Source organism: Meriones unguiculatus, chromosome 9, assembly GCF_030254825.1.
Source record: "Meriones unguiculatus strain TT.TT164.6M chromosome 9, Bangor_MerUng_6.1, whole genome shotgun sequence".
In the NCBI taxonomy this organism is placed as follows: Eukaryota; Metazoa; Chordata; class Mammalia; order Rodentia; family Muridae; genus Meriones; species Meriones unguiculatus.
The window spans coordinates 55,786,183-55,796,508 of record NC_083357.1 but is presented as its reverse complement, the minus strand read 5'-3'; the positions used below and the strand labels follow the sequence as shown (position 1 = coordinate 55,796,508).

Genomic DNA, 10,326 nt, shown 5'->3' with positions numbered 1-10,326 from the left:
CTTGGTTGGAGTATGAGTCTCAGGAAAGACTCCTGTGCTCCGATTTTTTTGGTTCTGTTGCTCTCCTTGTGGAGTCCATATCCTCTCCAGATCTTACTGTTTCCCGTGTCTTTCCTAAGATTTCCTGCACTCTACCCAAAAGTTGCCCATAAGTCTCAGCATCTGCATTGATAGTCTGCAGGGCAGAGCTTTTCAGAGGTCCTCTGTGTCAGACTCCTGACTTGTTCCCTCTTTTCTCCTTCTTCTGATGTCCATCCTCTTTGCCTTTCTGGATAGGAATTGAGCATTTTAGCAAGAGTCCTCCCTCTTGATTAGTTCCTTTAGGTGTACAGATTTTAGTAGGTTTATCTTATATGTCTATATGAGTGAGTATATACGGTGTGTGTCTTTCTGCTTCTAGGATGGCTCACTCAGAATGATCTTTCCAGATCCCACCATTTACCTGCAAATTTCAAGATTTCCTTGTTTTTCATTGCTGAGTAATATTCCATTGTGTAGATGTACCACAATTTCTGTATCCATATCTCCACTGAGGGGCATCTGGGCTGTTTCCAGTCTGGCTGTTACAAATAAGGCTGCAATAAACATGGGTGAGTAAATGTCCTTATTGTGTACTTGAGCCTCTTTTGGGTATATGCCTAGGAGTGGTATAGCTGGATCTTGAGGAAGTGCTATTCCTAGTTGTCTGAGGAAGCGCCAGATTGCTTTCCCTTTTTCCCCTCTTGTGGGCTGCTTTCTAGTTTTTGGTGTCTACGCACACTCATATTCATGAATATATACATGAATATATAAAAATAAAAATTAGAAGCTGAAGTTTGTATGCATTTGTCTCTGAGTCTGGGTAACTCACTTTCTATAGTATTTTCCAGTTGTGTTCCTTATCATGCCAATTCTATAATTTCATTTACTTTATTTCTGAATAATATTCATCTATTTGTCTTCATGTCTATTTATCTGTTATCTATCATCTATGTATCTATTTATCACATGTGCATTTATGTATGTATGTATTTATAATCTATCTACCTATGTATGTATTAATCTATAGGCATATATATCCACCAAATTCTTATTATTCATTTTTTTGTTGATGAATATGTAGGATGCCTTCATTACCTAGCAATTTTGAATAGAGCAGCAATAAACAAGTTGAGCGAGTATTTCTGTAGTAGGATATAGAGTACTTCAGATATATAACGAGCAATTGTCGGTGGGCCACATAGCACTTTCTCTTAGGTTTATGAGGCCCTTTCACACTGATTTCTGTAGTGCTCATTTTTAAACTCTATTTTATATGGGGTATGTATGCCTTACGTCCTTTCCAACCTCCCAACCCTATGTAAAAGAGAGAAGGTTAGTGGAGAGATGGGGCGAGGAGCCCTTCACTTCTCCCAGATGTTTAGGGTTGACTGAGATACAGGATTATAAGCTCATTTCACCCTATGCATCTCCACTTATCACTTTTTAAGTTGAAATGCTGAACAGTTCCCTCACATGGCATATTCACTCTGGTGTTTACTAAAGATTTACCACAAGTTAATTCAGTAGTTCTGATTTTTATCATGCATCTATACATGGAAATGTTCATGGTAGCAGATATTTCTTAGAGTTTGTAATGTACTTCTTTTCCTTAGTATCTCAAGATGACACTGTTTATCTAGTCCATGGGTCCTGAAAAACCTGTATAGAAGGGATTGGATATTTGGTTAGGTGTGTTCACAGACACACTTACGAAAAGGATGCAACAGAATTAGGATTTTCTATACATTCCCAATTGTTTAGAAGTGGAGATTGAGTAATATCTCCAGACCATGGCAGAATGATGTGAAACACTTCAGAAGTTATACCCACAAGGCATTATATTTTCCTGTGGGAAATAGATATAAAGGGAGGAGTAATCATTCTTTTTCTTTATATTTTATTTTATGCACGTTGGTGCTTTGTCTGCCTGTAATTTCTTTGTGTGATGATGTAATGCCCCCTGGAACCGAGGTTACAGAGAGCTGTGAGCTGCTGTGTGGGTGCTGGGAATTGAACTCAAGTATCCTGGAAGAGAAACCAGTTTTCTTAACCATTGAGACATCTATCTTGCCAGCCCTAAGGGATAATCATTCTTAATTAAGGATATATGTATTGGAAGTAGGAACCTGGAGGGGCTAGATAAGATATTTCATTATGTATCTGTTTATTATCTTAAATATAAAGAAAAATTGAAATGGCATTGAGGAAGAATAAAAACTGGAGCTAGAATAAAAATATTTACAACTTTGCTCAGTTTTTTATTGTATAATTTCTGGCTTTCTGGCAAGGATATGGTTACAATTTGGATACTGAAATTGTTTTTTTTTTTTTTTTGAATAAAAATCTATTTAATTTAATTAAACGTATTTAATTTTTTTTATTCTTTTTTTTTTCAATGCAGTTTATTCAGAAACCTTGAACAATCCTCGGACCCTGGGGAAAGCCAGCCCACAGCTTAAATAGCCTCTGGGTAGCCAACCCAGGCGTGCCACGTGGGCAATGCAGATAGGTCCACATACATGGAAGCAAGCCAGATCCTCAGCCTTAGCCAAATGTGGAATTGTTCGTGACAGAGTGCACTCACCATCGGGAAGGTGGAAGGTGGAAACCAGCGGATACTGAAATTGTTACTGAGAGTTCTGTGGTGGTTTGGGTGAAAATGATCCTCGTTTTTACTACATGGTTCCCGGGTGGTAGCACTGTTCGGGTGGGACATACTAGAGGTGTGGCCTTGCTAAGGAAGTTTGTCACTAGGGCTGAGCTTTGAGCAGTAGAGTCCCACCCTACTTTAGTTGACTCTCTCTGCTTCAAACTGTTGACTGATGATGTGATCTCTCAGCTTCCTGCTCTAGCTTGCTGTCCTGTCTTCCTCCCTCCAAGATAGACTCTTGTTCTTCTGGAGCTGTGAGCCAAAATAAGATCGTCCATAAGTTTCTTTTGGCCTCAGTATTTTATCACAGTAACAGAAAAGTAGATGATTTAGGGTATTTTGCTATGGGATTTGGCATGATAAGCATTTCAATATTTGTTTGAGATTAAAAATAATAATGCATTGCCTTTGATTGAGTTTCTAGAAGCAGAATTTGAACTTGGAATTCTTTTGTCCATGAATACTTGAGGAAAGCAGACTGGGACAGAGGAGGCTGGGCTTGGAAGTGATATGGCTGTTGCTTCAATTCAGCCTGATTTTTTAGGGACCTTTGGGGTATAAATTCCACCACACAGACATTTCTACTTTGAGGCAGTTGGCCAGACTATTGTGCCCACAAATAAAATGATCTTTGGCTGTGTTCTTTCTTGAGGAAGAGTTGTGTGGTACTGGACAGTGACGATTCTCATTGTCATAGTACACAAGGAGCCATGTAGAGGCAAGAGTAGCCATTCATCACAGGAACTGAAGACTGGCTACACCTGGAAAAGAGGTTCTAGGCTGAGTACCAATGCAGTCTAGTTTTCACATGAAATCATCCAGGCATGTGGGGAGACATCAGTGAACAATAGGCTTTCTAATTATTACATTCTTGTTAGATCGTGAATGGAATATGATGATGGAGAAAAGAAGCAAGGGCACAACTCCAATCTCAGCAGGGGAAGATTGTCCTTGAATAGAGAGAAGGAAGGGCAAAACACTCTTTGCACTGGTGGAGATTGTGCACCATGGCATGGGGTAAGGCTTAGGCTTCTGTAGAGGTTGAACAGGGAAGGATGTATGGACACGGGGCTCATTTGTAGCTTTTCAGGCTTTAGTTCAGTCTCTGTAGTCACAAATAGAAGCTGTTTGTGCTGACAGTTTTGCTTGAGCGTGGCAGGTTGTGGCTTCAGATAGGAGCCATCTGTGTTAACAGATAGCCTTGAATGTGGAATCTTCTGTGTCAGGAATTGCCAGACAGAGATATTTATATTCTTAAATTCTAATTTTAATTTTATTCTTAATCTAATTTGTACAGTTGGTCTTGCTAGTCTTTAAGTTTCCACTGTAGATTTAATCACTTGTTTTACCATGAAACCCTGACAAATTTTTAACTCATTTATGACCCCTGGATCTTTTCAGATATTGTGTGGAGGAAATTTTCCTGAAGATTCACTGAGCTCAGTGCCAGAAATGTTAGCAGAGTAAAATAGTAACTCTACTTCCATTTTTATTCTGAAGATAATGGACATCATATCCACAGACAAAGCTGTACCAAAATGTTCAGGCCAGAATTAGTCATGATAGCCCCAAAGTAGAATAATTTAATGCCTATCACTAGATGAATGGGAAGACATCCTATATGTTCCAAGGGATATTTTGCAGTAATAAAATTGATAGCATACTGATACATAATAAAATAAATTATCCCCTAAAAAAAAGTGAAGATGCTGTGATGGGTTTTCTTTGTTATCAGCTTGCTGGATCTGGAACCAACTAAAAAGCCACTGTGCACAGAGTTTCTCCTCTTCTGGAGAGCTCTGACTGATTCAGATGCTATGCATTGTACAGTATAGACAACTCTACAAACACATTATTTTTTTCTATTTATCTAGAGTTAGTGAGCTGAGATGTCAGGGAAATGGGTGTGATAGCAAGTAATAATGGTCATACAACTGTATGAACAAAGTCCAATTACTGAATGTACACATTATAAAATGTATAAAAAAATACACATAAACATGCCCTCGGGAAAACCTGATGGAGGCGAATCCTCAGCTTCAATTCCCTATTCCCAGATGACACTAGCTTGTGTTAACTTGACAAAAAATAACCAGGAAAGTTCACCCCTTGTGAACTTGACACACAAATATCTCACTATCAAAGTATATGATTTGTTTCCTTTTTTCCCTAAGATCTCATGCTAATCTAAGAATGTAAAACATTAAAAGTTACACATTTTAAAAGCGTCTTAAAATTTTTTTCAACCTGAGCTGAAGAAATGTGTCAGCTGTTAAATCCAAGGCTCACAAAACAAAATGATAGAACATCCAATGTCTTTTTAAAAGCTCAGTTTCTCAACTGTTCTTAATCTAAGAGGGAAGAACTAGGGCAAGTTGCAATTACATAATTGCAAACCCCAAACCCAACAGCATGAATAGCTCAGGGTCCACTGTCTGGGACTCACTCATGATCTTCTGGGCTCCTAAGGCCTTGGGCAAGCACACCTCTTCAGTTCTGCCATCAGCAGCCTAAGCAGGTTGTCTCATAGATTCAGTCTGGCTCCCACCCACAGCTGCCAGTGTTCTTGGTGGTCACTTCTTGGCCCTGGCATCTTCAATATGCTGTGATCGCCATTGGAACTGAGGCTGGACCTTCAACAATAGCCTCTCTTCAGGCAGATTCTGACCTGGCTACACAGCACCAAACCTCAGCTACTTCTTCATGACCCCTTCACACTTTCAAAAACAGTTTCATGTGGGAAACATTTACACACACACCCATACACACACACACACACACACTTGAGAAGTACTGTTGCAGGTTGATGTACAGTGTCATATATACCTCTGGACCAAAGCATCTGTGTCATGACCTTGAGAAAACACTTCCCAGAATAGTTTGCCTCAGGAACACTGTTTGCTTACTTAGCACAGTTGATTTTTCAGCTCTATCTAACTAGCATCTGATGTCCCTGTAAAGCAAAGAAGGCTTCACTTTCACAGATACTTAATTCAAACATGTAACACGAATGGTCCTGACTGCATCTTGATTTTCCTCTGATACTGTGCATGTCAAACTTCAAATGGCTGCTTTTTCAGTATCCTTTTCTTCCAGCCTCCCATAGAAGCCCATTAAGTTCTGAGTACTAAAGGCTTTTCCAGTCAAAGACTCCAAAATCCTTTTATAATCCTCCACAAAAGCAGCATGGTCACTTTCATCATCTAGTCTCTGGTATCAATTTTTGTCCTTGTTTTCTTTCCATTGTGAAAAGCACTGATCAAAAGAAACTTGGGTAGAAAAGGTTTATTTCATCTTACAGCCACCAATCCATCATGGAGTCAGTAAGTGAAGATAGAGGAATGCTGTTTACTGGTTTGCTTCTGCTTCCTTCCTTCCTTCCTTCCTTCCTTCCTTCCTTCCTTCCTTCCTTCCTTCCTTCCTTCTTCCTTTCTAAGTTTTATTTATTATTTATGCAATATTCTGCCTGCACGTGTGCCTGCACACCAGAAGAGGGCACCAGATCTCATTATAGATGGTTGTGAGCCCCCATGTGGCAGCTGGGAATTGAACTCAGGACCTTTGGAAGAACAACCAGTTCTCTCAGCCTCTAAGCCATCTCTCCATTCTTACGTAAGCCAGGGGGACCTGCCTAAAGGTGCCGTCAAACACATTGTACATCAAGCAACAACCAAAACAATTCTCCACAGATATGCCTGTTGTCCTGTCCAATGGAGGCATTTCTGTGACAATCTCATTTTCTGTTTTGTGGCAAGTACAGGAAACACTGACCAACACAAATCCCATTCAATGTATTCAGGTTTCACTTTGTTTTTTGTCTCAAATAGCTGACAGAAAGATTTAAAATTTTTATTAAAAGTAATTTACATGTGTTTTGTTTACTTACATTAGTATGTATTCATATATATTTAATATTTAATTAATGTAAGTATTACATGTATTACTTAAATTAAGATGTTTTCAATTCTAAAATTCTGGTGTTCTTGATGCCTATGATGATATTCTTTTTATTTTCAGTCTGTCTTCTGTTGCATTGCAAGATGTCATATTTTCACTGAACACTTAAGGAAATACATACTTTTGTTCTTAGAAGAACCCCCTTGCTATATAAGGTATATATGTGTTTATATTACTGTATAAATAATATATTTTTCTACATTCCATGTTCTTCTTTTATCCTTCCCACAAGATGACTCTAAAAATATTCCATATATTTTTCACTTCCTTGGGTGTGTCTTCTTTTCTTGAGTTACTATTTTTTAACTCAATCTCAGTGGCTTGTTGAAAGATACCTATCAGCTGTATAGCTTATAGATTTCAGAGTTCATCAGTTTGGCTGATAAACTGTAGTTACAGTAAACAAATAAGAAGTAACAAACACAAGGCCAGCTGCAATACTGAGAACATGATTGCACCTTCTCTCACAATCAGAGCCTTTATCAACTTCCATTTTCACCTGGGTATATGAAGTTGGGAAATTTTAATATCTTTAAGTAAAAGCTGTCAAATTTCACAGACCATGAAAGTATTTCAATTTCCTTTATATCCAATATTTTTCCAGAGAGTGCAAGAAACAAAAATAAACAGATGAGCAAAAAAAGTAAAAAAAAAAAAAAAAAAAAAAAGGTACAGAAAAGGAGAAAGTGCTGGAGTTTGTGTCTGCCATGAACGTGCACAGGTCTCGAGCATGCTGTACCAGCCACTCTGGGTTCACATGTACAACTTCCCGCTGTGTTTGGAAAACGCTTTGTAGTCACCCACCACCTCCACTCTTGCATTTTCCACTTTCTCTTCTGCAATAACTCCTGAGCCTCGGGAGGAAGGATGTAACACAGATGTCCAGTTTTTGGCTGGTCACTTTGCAGTGTCTTATCTCACTATCTTGGCTGGTTGTGGGTCTCTGTGTTAATTTCCGTTTACTTAAACATGATGAAGCTACACCATATCACACTACTGAAGAAAACCTGACTCTCTCCCCTAGCAGCTAACAACTGCTAATAACTCCTCAGCAGGGTGTGGGGACTCATGAGCCCCTCCTCCATGTGACTAAGCTGACTGGCTTAGTTACATTCAGGTCTTCTTGTTCAGGCAATCACAGCATCCTGAGTGCAACAGTTCTGTCATATCCTGATGTCACTATTTCATCCCTGACCTGTGGCTCTTAGAACCATCCTACACAACCTTTTTTGATGTCTTCTGAGCCTTCTGGGGGAAGTGCTGTTATATAGATGTGATGATTATAGCTGTGCACTCTGCAGACATTTAATCTTAGCACTGCGACCAGTTGTGAGTATATGTATTAGCTACCTCTACATCACACACACATGTTTCTCTAATTAGGATTGGCTGCCACACTGATCTATGGATATGGTGAACATAGAGGGAAGTTTGATACTTCATCCATTTAGCAAAATGATAGCAGTAGCTTCCCCTTGGGCCTATTAGCTCCATAGGCATAGGTTCTTGGCCAGGTTTACAGTAGCAGCCATGCATGTTTCTGCTGTGAAGAGCCTGCAATCTAATCAGAACGTGGTTGGCCATCCCATAACATTCATTCCACTCCTGCATCCAAGGCAGATCTGTGTCTTGCCATGCTGGTCATTATTGCAGCTCTCAGTGCTCACAGCTGGTTAAGACTGTTGTTGACTTTTCTCCCCTAGCAGCCTGAGTCGCACTTCCTAACACTATAAAATGTAGCCAGCAGGGAGGAAGTCTCCTGAGTTGTACTGGCTTGATGTCTCTAAGTCCTGTGACCAAAATGTGTCGTGTCTTCAACAACTTGATCCTGTTATCAAGTTCTGGAGGGTAACCAAGAGCAATGGCAACAGGTAATTGTTTTAGGGTCTCTATGACCACCCAGACCAACAGCTTTAGGGGATGTGTCCCATACTTGGTACCAGACTTTTTATTTTGCAATCTATTGTTCCTGGGGGAAGTATTAGGCTTTGTGTAGAATAATTTACTTAGTCTCTCTCTCTCTCTCTCTCTCTCTCTCTCTCTCTCTCTCTCTCTCTCTCTCTCCTCTCTGTCTCTCTCCACACACTCACAAAAATACAATTTTCAAACATCCTCCATGTTAGCTGTCCCTCCCCCCACCTGTCCTTTCTGCTATACTCACCCCCTCCAAATTTAACATTCTGTTGTCCAGAAAACTTGATATTGACTGAAAGTTAAAATTTTTCTTTCCTTTGTCCATAAGGATGAATCATAGTGACATTTTGATTTTAAATGTTTTAACTCAGCTTGTTGTTCAATGGCTACAAGAGAATGTATCTCTCTCTAGTTTGCTAGTAATGACTCAGAAATTCAATCCCTCCCAATCTCTGCAAATTTACTCAAAACATGATGTGTCCACAAGGTTGCAGGAGGCCGCAGCTGATGAAAAGCATGCAGCAAGCTCTTGTCATTGCATTCTGAAGGAATAGGTGAGAGAGAAACATTTGTTTTCTTATTGGCTGATTGGATTACATAAGAAGAAAAGGGGACAACCTGGAGATACAAATAGCTTGTTTGGCAAGAGATTGCAAGTCTGCATTGATCCCAGGCAGGAAGAGCAATGAAGCCATCCATTCCTACTGTAGTCGCTTTCTTGTGGCTGTGGATGAACTGTGAGTTGAAGATCTGGGACCACGAGAAAATAGTGGTGGACATTTCTTAGGCTTCCGTGGGAAATCCACTTCACACAGTTCCCTCTCGGTATCTTAGACAAAGAATTCAGCAGAGTGCTGCTGACTGTCCTCCTCCTTTCTGTTTTTCTTTCTGTGTAGGGGAGAGCCTCGGAGAGCAGGTGGAGCAGCACCCTTCTTCCCTGAGTGTTCGAGAGGGAGGCAGCGCTGTCATCAACTGCACTTACACAGACAGTGCTTCCTTATACTTCCCTTGGTACAAGCAAGAAGCTGGAAAGGGTCCCCACCTTGTGATAGACATTCGTGGACAGAAAGCAGAACCAAAGGCTCACCATTTTATTGGATAAGAAAGCCAAATGCTTCTCCCTGCACATCACAGACACTCAGCCTGGAGACTCAGCCATGTACTTCTGTGCAGCAAGCACACACTGGTTCCCAGGCACCTGCAGCCTGCCCTCAAACTTGCTATGGGGGCTGGAGCCCCTTCCACATCCTGTGTCTTGCAACAAAGCATTTGCCATATTGTCTATTTGCAAAGGAAACTGCAACATACAGATTTTAGAAGACAGATGAGAAAGTTAGTCTCAAAGTGTGTGTGTGTGTGTGTGTGCGTGCGTGCGTGCGTGCGTGCGAGAGAGAGAGAGAGAGAGAGAGAGAGAGAGAGAGAGAGAGAGAATGGCATGGACTTTTGAAAGCACAAAGCCCGGCCCCAGTGACACTCCACCCACAACAAGGCCTCATCCAAGGTCTAATACTTTCCAACATCATCTGGGGATTAAACTTTGAAACATATGAGCCTGTGGGCCCCTTCTCATCCCAACCACTGAAAGGGGTGGGAGTCACACTTTGCATGGGTATGATGTTCCATATTTAGAATACAACTAGAAATTATACTGGTTTAGGGAAGTGTCCCCAGTCGTTTCTCATCTAGGGTTCCGGCTTCATCACACATGTATAGTGGGCTAGGCTTGCAGTCCTGGGCACTAATTCCTTTGTATTGACTAACTAAGCCTTGTGCTGGCTAGTTTA

General features: G+C 40.5%; 1 pseudogene; it reads left to right on the top strand.

Moving 5' to 3' along the window:
* Window positions 1-9,227: 9,227 nt before the first annotated feature.
* On the top strand, window positions 9,228-9,870 carry LOC132656329 (T cell receptor alpha variable 13-1-like; annotated as a pseudogene).
* The last annotated feature ends 456 nt before the right edge of the window (window positions 9,871-10,326 follow it).